Here is a 15,618-nt window from a genome sequence, read left to right on the forward strand (position 1 = left end):
TATAGAAAATTTTGTGAAAATGTTATCGAAAATTTTGTCAAAACTTTTTTTCTATAGAAAATTTTCTCAAATTTTTTCTCTATAGAAAATTGTCGCAAAATTTTATTCTATAGACAATTTTGTAAAAATGATTTTTATACAGAAAATTTTGTCTAAATAGTACTTCTATAGAAAATTTTGAAATTTGCCAGAATTTTATTTCGAAATTTGCCAGAATTTTATTTCTATAGAAAATGTTGTCAGAATTTTATTTCTATAGAAAATTGTGTCAAAATTTTATTTCTATAGAAACTTGTGTTAAAATTTTATTTCTATAGAAAATTTTGTCAAAAAATTATTTTTGCATAGAAAATGTTGTCAAAATTTTATTTCTATAGAAAATGTTGTCAAAATTTTATTTTTACAGAAAATGTGGTCAAAATTTTATTTCTATAGACAATTTTGCCAGAATTTTATTTCAATATAGAAAATGTTGTCAGAATTTTATTTCTATAGAAAATTTTTTCAAAATTTTATTTCTATAGAAAATTTTGTTTCTATAGAAAATTTTGTCAAAATTTTATTCCTATACAATTTTTTTTCAAAATTTTATTCCTATGGAAACATTTGTGAAAATGTTATTTCTATAGAAAATTGATCAAATTTTTTTTCTATAGAACATTTTTTTCAAAAATTTATTTCTATAGAAATTTTTGTCAAAAATTTGGTCAAAATTTTATTTCTATAGAAAATTTGGTCAAATTTTTATTTCTATAGAAAATTTGGTCAAATTTTTATTTCTATAGAAAATTTGGTCAAATTTTTATTTCTATAGACAACTTTGCCAGAATTTTATTTCAATATAGAAAATGTTGTCAGAATTTTATTTCTATAGAAAATTTTTTCAAAATTTTATTTCTATAGAAAATTTTGTTTCTATAGAAAATTTGGTCAAAATTTTATTCCTATACAAAATTTTGTGAAAATTTTATTCCTATAGAAAAGTTTGTGAAAATTTTATTTCTATACAAAATTTTTTCAAAATTTTATTCCTATACAAAATTTTGTCAATTTTTTATACCCTTCACCACTACTGTGGTACAGGGTATAATAAGTTTGTGGATTTGTATGTAACGCCAAGAAGGAGTAATCATAGATCAACATTTTAGTATACGGATCGGCTTAGAATTAAATTCTGAGTCGATTTAGCGATGTCCGTCTGTCTGTCTGTCCGTCTGTCTGTTGATTTATTTTTGTGTGCAAAGCACAGCTCGCTGTTTTAGTCCGATTGTCCTAAAATTTGGTATAAGGTCCTGTTTCGGCTCAAAGACGATCCCTATTGATTTTGGAAAAAATCGGTTCAGATTTAGATATAGCTGCCATATATATTTTTCACCGATCTGGTCATAATTGGCGTGTATATCAACCGATCTTCCTCAAATTCCGTACATCCGAATATTTTATGAGTCTCGAAAAACTTGCAAAATATCAGCCAAATCGGTTCAGATTTAGATATAGCTCCCATATATAGCTTTCGCCCGATTTACACTCAATTGCCCACAGAGGCCAATTTTTTGCTCCGATTTAGTTGAAATTTTGCATAGGGAGTAGAATTAGCATTGTAACTATGCGTGCCAAATTTGGTTGAAATCGGTTCTGATTTGTATATAAAGGGTGATTCTTTTGAGGTTAGGATTTTCATGCATTAGTATTTGACAGATCACGTGGGATTTCAGACATGGTGTCAAAGAGAAAGATGCTCAGTATGCTTTGACATTTCATCATGAATAGACTTACTAACGAGCCACAACGTCGAATTTTCAGTGAATGGGCCCTAGAAAAGTTGGCAGAAAATCCGCTTTTTTATCGACAAATTTTGTTCAGCGATGAGGCTCATTTCTGGTTGAATGGCTACGTAAATAAGCAAAATTGCCGCATTTGGAGTGAAGAGCAACCAGAAGCCGTTCAAGAACTGCCCATGCATCCCGAAAAATGCACTGTTTGGTGTGGTTTGTACGCTGGTGGAATCATTGGACCGTATTTTTTCAAAGATGCTGTTGGACGCAACGTTACGGTGAATGGCGATCGCTATCGTTCGATGCTAACAAACTTTTTGTTGCCAAAAATGGAAGAACTGAACTTGGTTGACATGTGGTTTCAACAAGATGGCGCTACATGCCACACAGCTCGCGATTCTATGGCCATTTTGAGGGAAAACTTCGGAGAACAATTCATCTCAAGAAATGGACCGGTAAGTTGGCCACCAAGATCATGCGATTTGACGCCTTTAGACTATTTTTTGTGGGGCTACGTCAAGTCTAAAGTCTACAGAAATAAGCCAGCAACTATTCCAGCTTTGGAAGACAACATTTCCGAAGAAATTCGGGCTATTCCGGCCGAAATGCTCGAAAAAGTTGCCCAAAATTGGACTTTCCGAATGGACCACCTAAGACGCAGCCGCGGTCAACATTTAAATGAAATTATCTTCAAAAAGTAAATGTCATGGACCAATCTAACGTTTCAAATAAAGAACCGATGAGATTTTGCAAATTTTATGCGTTTTTTTTTAAAAAAAAGTTATCAAGCTCTTAACAAATCACCCTTTATCTCCCATATATAGCCTTCGCCTGATTTACACTCATATGACCACAGAGGCCAATTTTTAACTCCGATTTAGTTGAAATTTTGCACAGGGAGTAGAATTAGCATTGTAGATATGCGTGTTAAATTTGGTTGACATCGGTTCAGATTTAGATATAGCTCCCATATATATGTTTTTCTGATTTCGACAAAAATGGTCAAAATACCAACATTTTCCTTGTTAAATCGCCACTGCTTAGTCGAAAAGTTGTAAAAATGACTCTAATTTTCCTAAATTTCTAATAAATATATATCGAGCGATAAATCATAAAAAAACTTTTGCGAAGTTTCCTTAAAATTGCTTCAGATTTAAATGTTTCCCATATTTTTTTACTAACATTGTGTTCCACCCTAGTGCATTAGCCGACATAAATTTTGAGTCTATAGATTTTGTAGAAGTCTATCAAATTCTGTCCAGATCGAGTGATATTTAAATGTATGTATTTGGGACAAACCTTTATATATAGCCCCCAACACGTTTGACGAATGTGATATGGTATCGAATATTTAGATCTACTAAGTGGTGCAGGGTATAATATAGTCGGCCCGCCCGACTTTAGACTTTCCTTACTTGTTTTTTCTATAGAACAGTTTGTCAACATTTTATTTCAATAGAAAATTTTGTCACAATTTTATTCCTATAATTTTGTTTTTCAAAATTTTATTTCTATAGGAAATTTTGTCAAAATTTTATTTCTATAAAAAATTTTGCGAAAATTTTATTTCTATAGAAAATTTTGTCAAAATTTTATTTCTATAGAAAATTTTGTTTCTATAGAAAATTTTGTCAAAATTTTATTCCTATACAAAATTTTGTCAAAATTTTATTCCCATGGAAAAGTTTGTGAAAATTTTATTTCTATAGAAAATTTTGTCAACATTTTTTTTTTCTATAGAACATTTTTTTCAAAAATTTATTTCTATAGAAATTTTTGTCAAAAATTTGGTCAAAATTTTATTTCTATAGAAAATTTGGTCAAAATTTTATTTCTATAGACAATTTTGCCAGAATTTAATTTCAATATAGAAAATGTTGTCACAATTTTATTTCTATAGAAAATTTTTTCAAAATTTTATTTCTATAGAAAATTATTTCAAAATTTTATTTCTATAGAAAATTTTGGTTCTATAGAAAATTTTGTCAAAATTTTATTCCTATACAAAATTTTGTCAAAATTTTATTCCTATAGAAAAGTTTATGAAAATTTTATTTCTATAGAAAATTTTGTCAAAATTTTATTCCTATACAAAATTTTGTCGATTTTTTTTCTATAGAACAGTTTGTCAACATTTTATTTCAATAGAAAATTTTGTCACAATTTTATTTCTATAGGAAATTTTGTCAAAATTTTATTTCAATAGGAAATTTTGTCACAATTTTATTTCTATAATTTTTTTTTGTCAAAATTTTATTTCTATAGAAAATTTTGCGAAAATTTTATTTCTATAGAAAATTTTGTCAAAATTTTATTTCAATAGGAAATTTTGTAACAATTTCATTTCTGTACAAAATTTTGTCAAAATTTTATTCCTATGCAAAATTTTGTTAAAATTTTATTTCTATAGAAAATTTTGCGAAAATTTTATTTCTATAGAAAATTTTGGAAGAATTTTATTTCTATAGAAAATTGTGTCAAAATTTTATTTCTATAGAAAATTTTGTCAAAATTTTATTTGTACAGAAAATTTTGTCAAAATTTTATTTCTATAGAAAATTTTGTCAAAATTTTATTTTTACAGAAAATTTGGTCAAAATTTTATTTCTATAGAAAATTTTTTCAAAATTTTATTCCTATACAAAATTTTGTCGATTTTTTTTCTATAGAACAGTTTGTCAACATTTTATTTCAATAGAAAATTTTGTCACAATTTTATTTCTATAGGAAATTTTGTCAAAATTTTATTTCAATAGGAAATTTTGTCACAATTTTATTTCTATAATTTTTTTTTGTCAAAATTTTATTTCTATAGAAAATTTTGCGAAAATTTTATTTCTATAGAAAATTTTGTCAAAATTTTATTTCAATAGGAAATTTTGTAACAATTTCATTTCTGTACAAAATTTTGTCAAAATTTTATTCCTATGCAAAATTTTGTTAAAATTTTATTTCTATAGAAAATTTTGCGAAAATTTTATTTCTATAGAAAATTTTGGAAGAATTTTATTTCTATAGAAAATTGTGTCAACATTTTATTTCTATAGAAAATTTTGTCAAAATTCTATTTCTATAGAAAATTTTGTCAAAATTTTATTTCTATAGAAAATTTTGTCAACATTTTTTTTTCTATAGAACATTTTTTTCAAAAATTTATTTCTATAGAAATTTTTGTCAAAAATTTGGTCAAAATTTTATTTCTATAGAAAATTTGGTCAAAATTTTATTTCTATAGACAATTTTGCCAGAATTTAATTTCAATATAGAAAATGTTGTTACAATTTTATTTCTATAGAAAATTTTTTCAAAATTTTATTTCTATAGAAAATTATTTCAAAATTTTATTTCTATAGAAAATTTTGGTTCTATAGAAAATTTTGTCAAAATTTTATTCCTATACAAAATTTTGTCAAAATTTTATTCCTATAGAAAAGTTTATGAAAATTTTATTTCTATAGAAAATTTTGTCAAAATTTTATTCCTATACAAAATTTTGTCGATTTTTTTTCTATAGAACAGTTTGTCAACATTTTATTTCAATAGAAAATTTTGTCACAATTTTATTTCTATAGGAAATTTTGTCAAAATTTTATTTCAATAGGAAATTTTGTCACAATTTTATTTCTATAATTTTTTTTTGTCAAAATTTTATTTCTATAGAAAATTTTGCGAAAATTTTATTTCTATAGAAAATTTTGTCAAAATTTTATTTCAATAGGAAATTTTGTAACAATTTCATTTCTGTACAAAATTTTGTCAAAATTTTATTCCTATGCAAAATTTTGTTAAAATTTTATTTCTATAGAAAATTTTGCGAAAATTTTATTTCTATAGAAAATTTTGGAAGAATTTTATTTCTATAGAAAATTGTGTCAAAATTTTATTTCTATAGAAAATTTTGTCAAAATTTTATTTGTACAGAAAATTTTGTCAAAATTTTATTTCTATAGAAAATTTTGTCAAAATTTTATTTTTACAGAAAATTTGGTCAAAATTTTATTTCTATAGAAAATTTTTTCAAAATTTTATTTCTAAGAAAATTTTGTTTCTATAGAAAATTTTGTTTCTATAGAAAATTTTGTCAAAATTTTATTCCTATAGAAATGTTTGTGAAAATTTTATTTCTATAGAAAATTTAAAAATTTTTTTTTCTATAGAACATTTTTTTCAAAAATTTATTTCTATAGAAATTTTTGTAAAAAATTTGGTCAACATGTAATTTCTTTAGAAAATTTGGTCAAAATTTTATTGCTATAGACAAGTTTGCCAAAATTTTATTTCAATATAGAAAATGTTGTCAGAACTTTATCTCTATAGAAAATTTTTTTAAAATTTTATTTCTATAGAAAATATTGTTTCTATAAAAAATTTTGTCAAAATTTTATTCCTATACAAAATTTTGTCAATTTTTTTTTAACATTTTGTCAACATTTTATTTCAATAAAATTTTTTTTCTATATTTCTATAAAAATTTTTTTTCAAAATTTTATTTCTATAGGAAATTTTGTCAAAATTTTATTTCTATAGGAAATTGTGCGAAAATTTTATTTCTATAATTTTTTTTTTTGAAAATTTTACTTCTATAGGAAATTTTGTCAAAATTTTATTTCTATAGAAAATTTTCTCAAAATTTTATTTCAATAGGAAATTTTGTAACAATTTCATTTCTATATAAAATTTTGTCACAATTTTATTTCTCTAAAAAATTTTTGCAAAAATGTTATTTGTTAAGTACCTCTCAGTTAGAGGGAAATGGTTTGCAAAGTCTTCCAAAACATCAAGAATTCTACCAATCTTCCAAACCGTAAATAATCTACCATTTTCGGTAGAAATCTACCAACTGTGGCCACTAGACGTGACATCCGTACACAGCTACTGCACAGAAAAAAAAAATTTCACGAAAATTTTTCCAATTAAAATCTTAATTGAGTTATAAAAAATATTCAATTAAAAATGTAATTGATTCAACAAATTTTTTAATTGAAATAAAAATCAATCATACAAATAAATAGTATCAATTAATTTTTAAATTGGTTCAATTAATTGATTGTCAATTAATTTTTTTAATTGATACTATCATTTCTGTGATTGAAAACATTGCAATTGAAAAATTAATTGGATCAATTAATTTCGTGATTGAATCAGAAAAAAATATATTTGTTGTGTGTGGGTTTGCTTTGTCGAAAAATATCCCTGTTTGTTATAGCGCATGTTATGACTCAAAACTAATGTTAAATTTAATTTAAAAAATAAATTTAATATATCTTACACATTGTATTGCCTTAAACATATATGAAGCAAATAACAAAAAAAACACACACACAAAACACAAATATTGTCTCATTAAATAATCTCCAATTGTTTAGAATATTAAAATAATATTTATTCAATTCAAGCATATGATATCATTTGGAAGTTTTGTTTTTTTTTTTGTTTAATGACTTTGTCATAAAAACTTAAACACCCATAATCCATGCTTCATTAGTCAAAGATGAGTGTAAAAGTGGGTGGAGTAAAATTGAACAAAAGAACATCATGGCTTATGGCAAATCAACTGAATTTGTGTCACTGGCAAATGCCAACATAATTTTAAGGTGTTAACTAATTCCATAAAAATGTAAAATGCTAAACTAATATTTGAATTTCAAAAACTTTAGATAAGAAGATAACAACACTTCATACGAATATGGAATAGATGTACAATGTACAATATAGGGCCAATGTATGCTCCAACATAAAGATGTATATTTCTAATTGGAGCAATGTTGATGGCATGCTCTAAGGGAATTATCCCAAAAAGGTTACAGCCAAGTCACACAATTCTGAATGTGGAAAAAAGAAAAAGCAAAACACAAACACACTTGGGCACACTTGCCTACCATCCAGAATATGTACTTCAATGAGGAAACGAACTTTTCACTTTTGAACTAATTTGGGTGTGTATGTGTTGGAAACTCAATCCTCTTGGTCTTTGTCATTCTCTCCAAAAACTCTGACTTTAGACAGAACACGAATAATAAGCTTAAACAAATTAACGCTTATCAATGTGTGATAAGCAAATATTGGTTTCAATGGTCGTATCTTGATATCCCCTTTTGGTATGAATAGAAATTGTTTGTGAGTATGTGTGTGTGGTTGTGGCTGTGTGTGTCCAAACACACTTCCAGTCTTATCTATATATGGCCGATCTTTTTAGGACCAATGTTATTTTGTTACTCCAATCCTCACTAATGCAACATCAGCATTGGATACATTAACAATACGAGCATGGGCGATATGTTCCCATTATGTCTAACCTCACATGATGACACTCACATATATTTTTTAGTAGCGCACAGTGGCTTCGTCGGAATGTCATAATCGATTATGAAGAAATTCTATAATATCTTAAGAAAGCGATGACCCTTTAGAGATTTTACGAATGTAAAGACAAATCCTGTATGTCTTTATGGATAATAATGTGTATTTGCATGGAGCATATGGTCTATTCTCTTCGGAGAGTAAGGTCTATTGGAACATTCTATGGAGACTGAGGCATTCTTGGAAGTCTAAAGTCTATTTTGGAGATTATTGTCACTTTCGAGATTTTCAATTTTCTCTTCACAGTTTAAGAAGTTGAGACTCAGGTATCTAATGAGACTGATGTCACCTTGAAACTATTGAGACTGAGTCCTTCTTTCAGGCTGAGGACTCCTTTGAGACTGAGGTCTCCTTTGAGACTGAGGTCTCCTTTGAGACTGAGGCCTCTTTTGAGACTGAGGCCTTCTTTGAGACTGAGACCTTCTTTGAAACTGAGGTCTCCTTTGAGACGGAGGCCTCCTTTGAGACTGATGTCTCCTTTGAGATTGAGGCCTCATTTGAGAGTGAGGCCTCATTTGAGACTGAGGTCTCCTTTGAGACTGAGTTCTCCTTTGACACTGAGGTCTCCTATGAGACTGAGGTCTCCTATGGGACTGAAGTCTCCTTTGAGACTGAGGTCTCCTTTGAGACTGACGTCTCCTTAGAGACTGACGTCTCCTTTGATACTGAGGTCTCCTTTGAGACTGAGGTCTTCTTTGAGACTGAGGTCTCCTTTGAGACTGACGTCTCCTTTGAGACTGACGTCTCCTTAGAGACTGACGTCTCCTTTGATACTGAGGTCTCCTTTGACACTGAGGTCTCCATTGAGACTGAGATCTCTAATGAGACTGAGGTCTCCATTGAGACTGAGGTCTCTAATGAGACTAAGGTCTCTAATGAGACTGCGGTCTCTAATGAGACTAAGGTCTCCGTTGAGACTGAGGTGTTCTTTGAGACTGAGGTCTCTAATGAGACTAAGGTCTCCAATGAGACTGCGGTCGCTAATGAGACTGAGATCTCTAAAGAGACTAAGGTCTCCGTTGAGACTGAGGTGTTCTTTGAGACTGAGGTCTCCTTTGAGACTGAGGTCTCCTTTGACACTGAAGTCTCCTTTGAGGTCTCCTGTGAGACTGAGGTCTCCTTTAAAACTGAGGTCTCCTTTGAGACTAAGGTCTCCTTTGAGACTGAGGTCTCCTTTGAGACTGTGGTCTTCTTTGAGACTGAGGTCTCCTTTGAGACTGAGGTCTCCTTTGGGACTGAGGTCTCCTTTGAGACTGAGGTCTCCTTTGAGACTGAGGTCTCCTTTGAGACTGAGGTCTCCTTTGAGACTGAGGTCTCCTTTGAGACTGAGGTCTCCTTTGAGACTGAGGTCTCCTTTGAGACTGAGGTCTTCTTTGAGACTGAGGTCTCCTTTGAGACTGAGGTCTCCTTTGAGACTGAGGTCTCCTTTGAGACTGAGGTCTCCTTTGAGATTGAGGTCTCCTTTGAGACTGAGGTCTCCTTTGAGATTGAGGTCTCCTTTGAGACTGAGGTCTCCTTTGAGACTGAGGTCTCCTTTGAGACTGAGGTCTCCTTTGAGACTGAGGTCTCCTTTGAGACTGAGGTCTCCTTTGAGACTGAGGTCTCCTTTGAGACTGAGGTCTCCATTGAGACTGAGGTCTCTAATGAGACTAAGGTCTCTAATGAGACTGCGGTCTCTAATGAGACTAAGGTCTCCGTTGAGACTGAGGTGTTCTTTGAGACTGAGGTCTCTAATGAGACTGAGGTCTCTAATGAGACTAAGGTCTCCAATGAGACTGCGGTCGCTAATGAGACTGAGATCTCTAAAGAGACTAAGGTCTCCGTTGAAACTGAGGTGTTCTTTGAGACTTAGGTCTCCTTTGAGACTGAGGTCTCCTTTGACACTGAGGTCTCCTTTGAGATTGAGGTCTCCTGTGAGACTGAGGTCTCCTTTAAAACTGAGGTCTCCTTTGAGACTGAGGTCTCCTTTGAGACTGAGGTCTCCTTTGAGATTGAGGTCTCCTTTGAGACTGAGGTCTCCTTTGGGACTGAGGTCTCCTTTGAGACTGAGGTCTCCTTTGAGACTGAGGTCTCCTTTGAGACTGAGGTCTCCTTTGAGACTGAGGTCTCCTTTGAGACTGAGGTCTCCTTTGAGACTGAGGTCTCCTTTGAGACTGAGGTCTACTTTGAGACTGAGGTCTACTTTGAGACTGAGGTCTCCTTTGAGACTGAGGTCTCCTTTGAGATTGAGGTCTCCTTTGAGACTGAGGTCTCCTTTGAGACTGAGGTCTCCTTTGAGACTGAGGTCTACTTTGAGACTGAGGTCTCCTTTGAGACTGAGGTCTCCTTTGAGACTGAGGTCTCCTTTGAGACTGAGGTCTCCTTTGAGACTGAGGTCTCCTTTGAGACTGAGGTCTCCTTTGAGACTGAGGTCTCCTTTGAGACTGAGGTCTCCTTTGAGACTGAGGTCTCCTTTGAGACTGAGGTCTCCTTTGAGACTGAAGTCTGCTAAGCGACTGAGGTCTCCTTTAAGACTGAAGTCTGCTAAGCGACTGAGGTCTCTTTTGAGACTGAGTTCTCCGTTTAGACTAAGGTCTCTAATGGGACTGAGGTCTCTAATGAGACTGACGTCTCTAATGAGACTGAGGTCTCTAAAGAGACTGAGGTCTCTAATGAGACTGAGGTCTCTAATGAGACTGAGGTCTCTAATGAGACTGAGGTCTCTAATGAGACTGAGGTCTCTAATGAGACTGAGGTCTCTGATGAGACTGAGGTCTCTAATGAGACTGAGGTCTCTAATGAGACTGAGGTGTTCTTTGAGACTGAGGTCTCCTTTGAGACTGAGGTCTGCTTTGAGACTGAGGTCTCTAATAAGACTGAGGTCTCTAATGAGACTAAGGTCTCTAATGAGACTGAGGTCTCTAATGAGACTAAGGTCTCTAATGAGACTCAGGTCTCCTTTGAGACTGAAGTCTCTAATGAGACTGAGGTCTCTAATGAGACTAAGGTCTCTAATGAGACTGAGGTCTCCTTTGAGACTGAAGTCTCTAATGAAACTGAGGTCTCTAATGAGACTGAGGTCTCTAATGAGACTGAGGTCTCTAATGAGACTGAGGTCTCTAATGAGACTGAGGTCTCTAATGAGACTGAGGTCTCTAATGAGACTGAGGTCTCCTTTGAGACTGAGGTCTCCTTTGAGACTGAGGTCTCCTTTGAGACTGAGGTTTCCTTTGAGACTGAGGTCTCCTTTGAGACTGAGGCCTCCTTTGAGACTGAGGTCTCCTTTGAGACTGAGGTCTCCTTTGAGACTAAGGTCTTCTTTGAGACTGAGTTGTTCGTTGAGACTGAGGTTTCCTTTGAGACTGAGGTCTCCTTTGAGACTGAGGCCTCCTTTGAGACTGAGGTCTCCTTTGAGACTGAGGTCTCCTTTGAGACTGAGGTCTCCTTTGAGACTAAGGTCTTCTTTGAGACTGAGGTCTCCTTTGAGACTGAGGTCTCCTTTGAGACTGAAGTCTGCTAAGCGACTGAGGTCTCTTTTGAGACTGAGTTCTCCGTTTAGACTAAGGTCTCTAATGGGACTGAGGTCTCTAATGAGACTGACGTCTCTAATGAGACTGAGGTCTCTAAAGAGACTGAGGTCTCTAATGAGACTGAGGTCTCTAATGAGACTGAGGTCTCTAATGAGACTGAGGTCTCTAATGAGACTGAGGTCTCTAATGAGACTGAGGTCTCTAATGAGACTGAGGTCTCCTTTGAGACTGAGGTCTCCTTTGAGACTAAGGTCTCCTTTGAGACTAAGGTCTTCTTTGAGACTGAGGTCTCCTTTGTGACTGAGGTCTCCTTTGAGACTGAAGTCTGCTAAGCGACTGAGGTCTCCTTTGAGACTGAAGTCTGCTAAGCGACTGAGGTCTCTTTTGAGACTGAGTTCTCCGTTTAGACTAAGGTCTCTAATGGGACTGAGGTCTCTAATGAGACTGACGTCTCTAATGAGACTGAGGTCTCTAAAGAGACTGAGGTCTCTAATGAGACTGAGGTCTCTAATGAGACTGAGGTCTCTAATGAGACTGAGGTCTCTAATGAGACTGAGGTCTCTGATGAGACTGAGGTCTCTAATGAGACTGAGGTCTCTAATGAGACTGAGGTGTTCTTTGAGACTGAGGTCTCCTTTGAGACTGAGGTCTGCTTTGAGACTGAGGTCTCTAATAAGACTGAGGTCTCTAATGAGACTAAGGTCTCTAATGAGACTGAGGTCTCTCATGAGACTAAGGTCTCTAATGAGACTCAGGTCTCCTTTGAGACTGAAGTCTCTAATGAGACTGAGGTCTCTAATGAGACTAAGGTCTCTAATGAGACTGAGGTCTCCTTTGAGACTGAAGTCTCTAATGAAACTGAGGTCTCTAATGAGACTGAGGTCTCTAATGAGACTGAGGTCTCTAATGAGACTGAGGTCTCTAATGAGACTGAGGTCTCTAATGAGACTGAGGTCTCTAATGAGACTGAGGTCTCCTTTGAGACTGAGGTCTCCTTTGAGACTGAGGTCTCCTTTGAGACTGAGGTTTCCTTTGAGACTGAGGTCTCCTTTGAGACTGAGGCCTCCTTTGAGACTGAGGTCTCCTTTGAGACTGAGGTCTCCTTTGAGACTAAGGTCTTCTTTGAGACTGAGTTGTTCGTTGAGACTGAGGTTTCCTTTGAGACTGAGGTCTCCTTTGAGACTGAGGCCTCCTTTGAGACTGAGGTCTCCTTTGAGACTGAGGTCTCCTTTGAGACTGAGGTCTCCTTTGAGACTAAGGTCTTCTTTGAGACTGAGTTGTTCGTTGAGACTAAGGTCTCCTTTGAGACTGAGGTCTCCTTTGAGACTGAGGTCTGCTTTGAGACTGAGGTCTGCTTTTAGACTGAGGTTTCCTTTGAGACTGAGGTCTCCTTTGAGACTGAGGTCTCCTTTGAGACTGAGGTCTCTCTGAGATTATTGAGACTAATGTCTTCCTGATACTATTGAGGCTGACGTCTCTATTGAGACTGAGATATTACTGTTTTGTAGGTACTCTATTGAAGATGATTTCCAGTCTTTCTGTGCTTCCAACCACTGCTTCTGGTCGCTTGTATCTCAATATAGAGATTGGGAAGTATTGTGAGTGGTTTCGCCTAGGTTTTGTTTTATTTTCCGCAACATTTTTGTTAGTTTTCAACCTGCGAGTATACACGTCCTTCACATCCATTGATATGCGTAGTTTCAAAATGATACTCAACATGTCCATTTTTATTTTGTTGGGGATGTATATGCTCGACGGTGAATATTTGAACATAAGGGATGAACGAAATAAAGGGTGATTTGTTAAGAGCTTGATAACTTTTTTTAAAAAAAAAACGCATAAAATTTGCAAAATCTCATCGGTTCTTTATTTGAAACGTTAGATTGGTCCATGACATTTACTTTTTGAAGATAATTTCATTTAAATGTTGACCGCGGCTGCGTCTTAGGTGGTCCATTCGGAAAGTCCAATTTTGGGCAACTTTTTCGAGCATTTCGGCCGGAATAGCCCGAATTTCTTCGGAAATGTTGTCTTCCAAAGCTGGAATAGTTGCTGGCTTATTTCTGTAGACTTTAGACTTGACGTAGCCCCACAAAAAATAGTCTAAAGGCGTCAAATCGCATGATCTTGGTGGCCAACTTACCGGTCCATTTCTTGAGATGAATTGTTCTCCGAAGTTTTCCCTCAAAATGGCCATAGAATCGCGAGCTGTGTGGCATGTAGCGCCATCTTGTTGAAACCACATGTCAACCAAGTTCAGTTCTTCCATTTTTGGCAACAAAAAGTTTGTTAGCATCGAACGATAGCGATCGCCATTCACCGTAACGTTGCGTCCAACAGCATCTTTGAAAAAATACGGTCCAATGATTCCACCAGCGTACAAACCACACCAAACAGTGCATTTTTCGGGATGCATGGGCAGTTCTTGAACGGCTTCTGGTTGCTCTTCACTCCAAATGCGGCAATTTTGCTTATTTACGTAGCCATTCAACCAGAAATGAGCCTCATCGCTGAACAAAATTTGTCGATAAAAAAGCGGATTTTCTGCCACTGATTTTGGTAATAAAATTCAATGATTTGCAAGCGTTGCTCGTTAGTAAGTCTATTCATGATGAAATGTCAAAGCATACTGAGCATCTTTCTCTTTGACACCATGTCTGAAATCCCACGTGATCTGTCAAATACTAATGCATGAAAATCCTAACCTCAAAAGAATCACCCTTTACAATAGCCGCCACTAAGTTTACACTATAACAAAAAGAGGATTCACCCACATACGTAATCCACAATGTATCGCCTACTCTATTTGTACACTACACGATTATAAATAAAATGTTTGGGATGCCTGTTTATGGTTATGGGTTTCCTCCAAGAGACAGATATTGGTGTTTCAAAGCTTCTATAAGTGGTTTCACTGCAATGTGGAACGCCGTTCTGACTCGGCTATAAAAAGGAGGACCCTTGTCATTGAGCTTAACATTGAGTTGGGCAGCACTCAGTGATAAGAGAGAAGTTTACCACTGTGGTATCACAATGAACTGAATAGTCTAGGGCTGCCCCTATCTAACCTAATGAACCTTGACCACTTTTGAATATCCCTTTTCGCTGTGCCAATTTTTGGAAAATAAACTTTTCAACTTTTCCCAACTGAGTGAGCTAAGTTAATATACAACAAAATAGGATTGACGATGATGATGACAATGTTGATGATACCGATGCTGCTGCTGCCGTTCCATTCGTCTAACTGAGTGGCCACTGAAAGGAGCTTTTGTTTGGTTTGCTTGGACTATCACTATTCCACGTTTTTGTTCAGTGGCTATTGAAGTTCAAAATGTCAGCGGTTCCAGCGGTTTTATGTGTTTAAAAACTTAATGTACACACTTAAAAGTATACACTTACATATGTGCATGAATGAAAGTGATGGTGGATATTAGGGTGGGTCCTAGTGAGGAGTAAAAGAGATCAGCTCCAATGTAGGCGAATAAAGTATATCATGCATTAGTTCGACAAAAATTTTGGAAAAAGTGTATTTGTCATCAAGGCATGCTTTTAACCCGGTATGGGTTAACCAGAACTCAAGCGCCGAAGGTAATGATGTGCCACCGTAACGGCTGATGGTAGCTTCTCGCTTGTATTCATTGGCCGTGGGGTCAATAAAAATGCTAAATATTATAGGGAAAATTTCCTAAAGACAGTATTAAAGTCCAGGGCAGCCAAAAATTTCAGGCTCCGAACCATTGCACACAGTTCGTGGCAACCAAATTGGCTTAAAAAGGGTATAGCTCGCTTCACTTCTACCGGCGATTTCTATGGACGTACGGACAATGGATTTTAATCCGTTCGACTTTTGCGCCTGGGGCATTTTGGAGAGTAAGGTTGACACTTAAAAAGTGTCGATCACCTAATTCCCGGCTCTTCGCCGGGAATGGGACAAAATACCACAGAGCCACTTTTGTGCAGGATGTGGTAGCTTT

Source organism: Haematobia irritans, chromosome 2 (genome assembly GCF_050003625.1).
Source record: "Haematobia irritans isolate KBUSLIRL chromosome 2, ASM5000362v1, whole genome shotgun sequence".
Lineage (NCBI taxonomy): Eukaryota > Metazoa > Arthropoda > Insecta > Diptera > Muscidae > Haematobia > Haematobia irritans.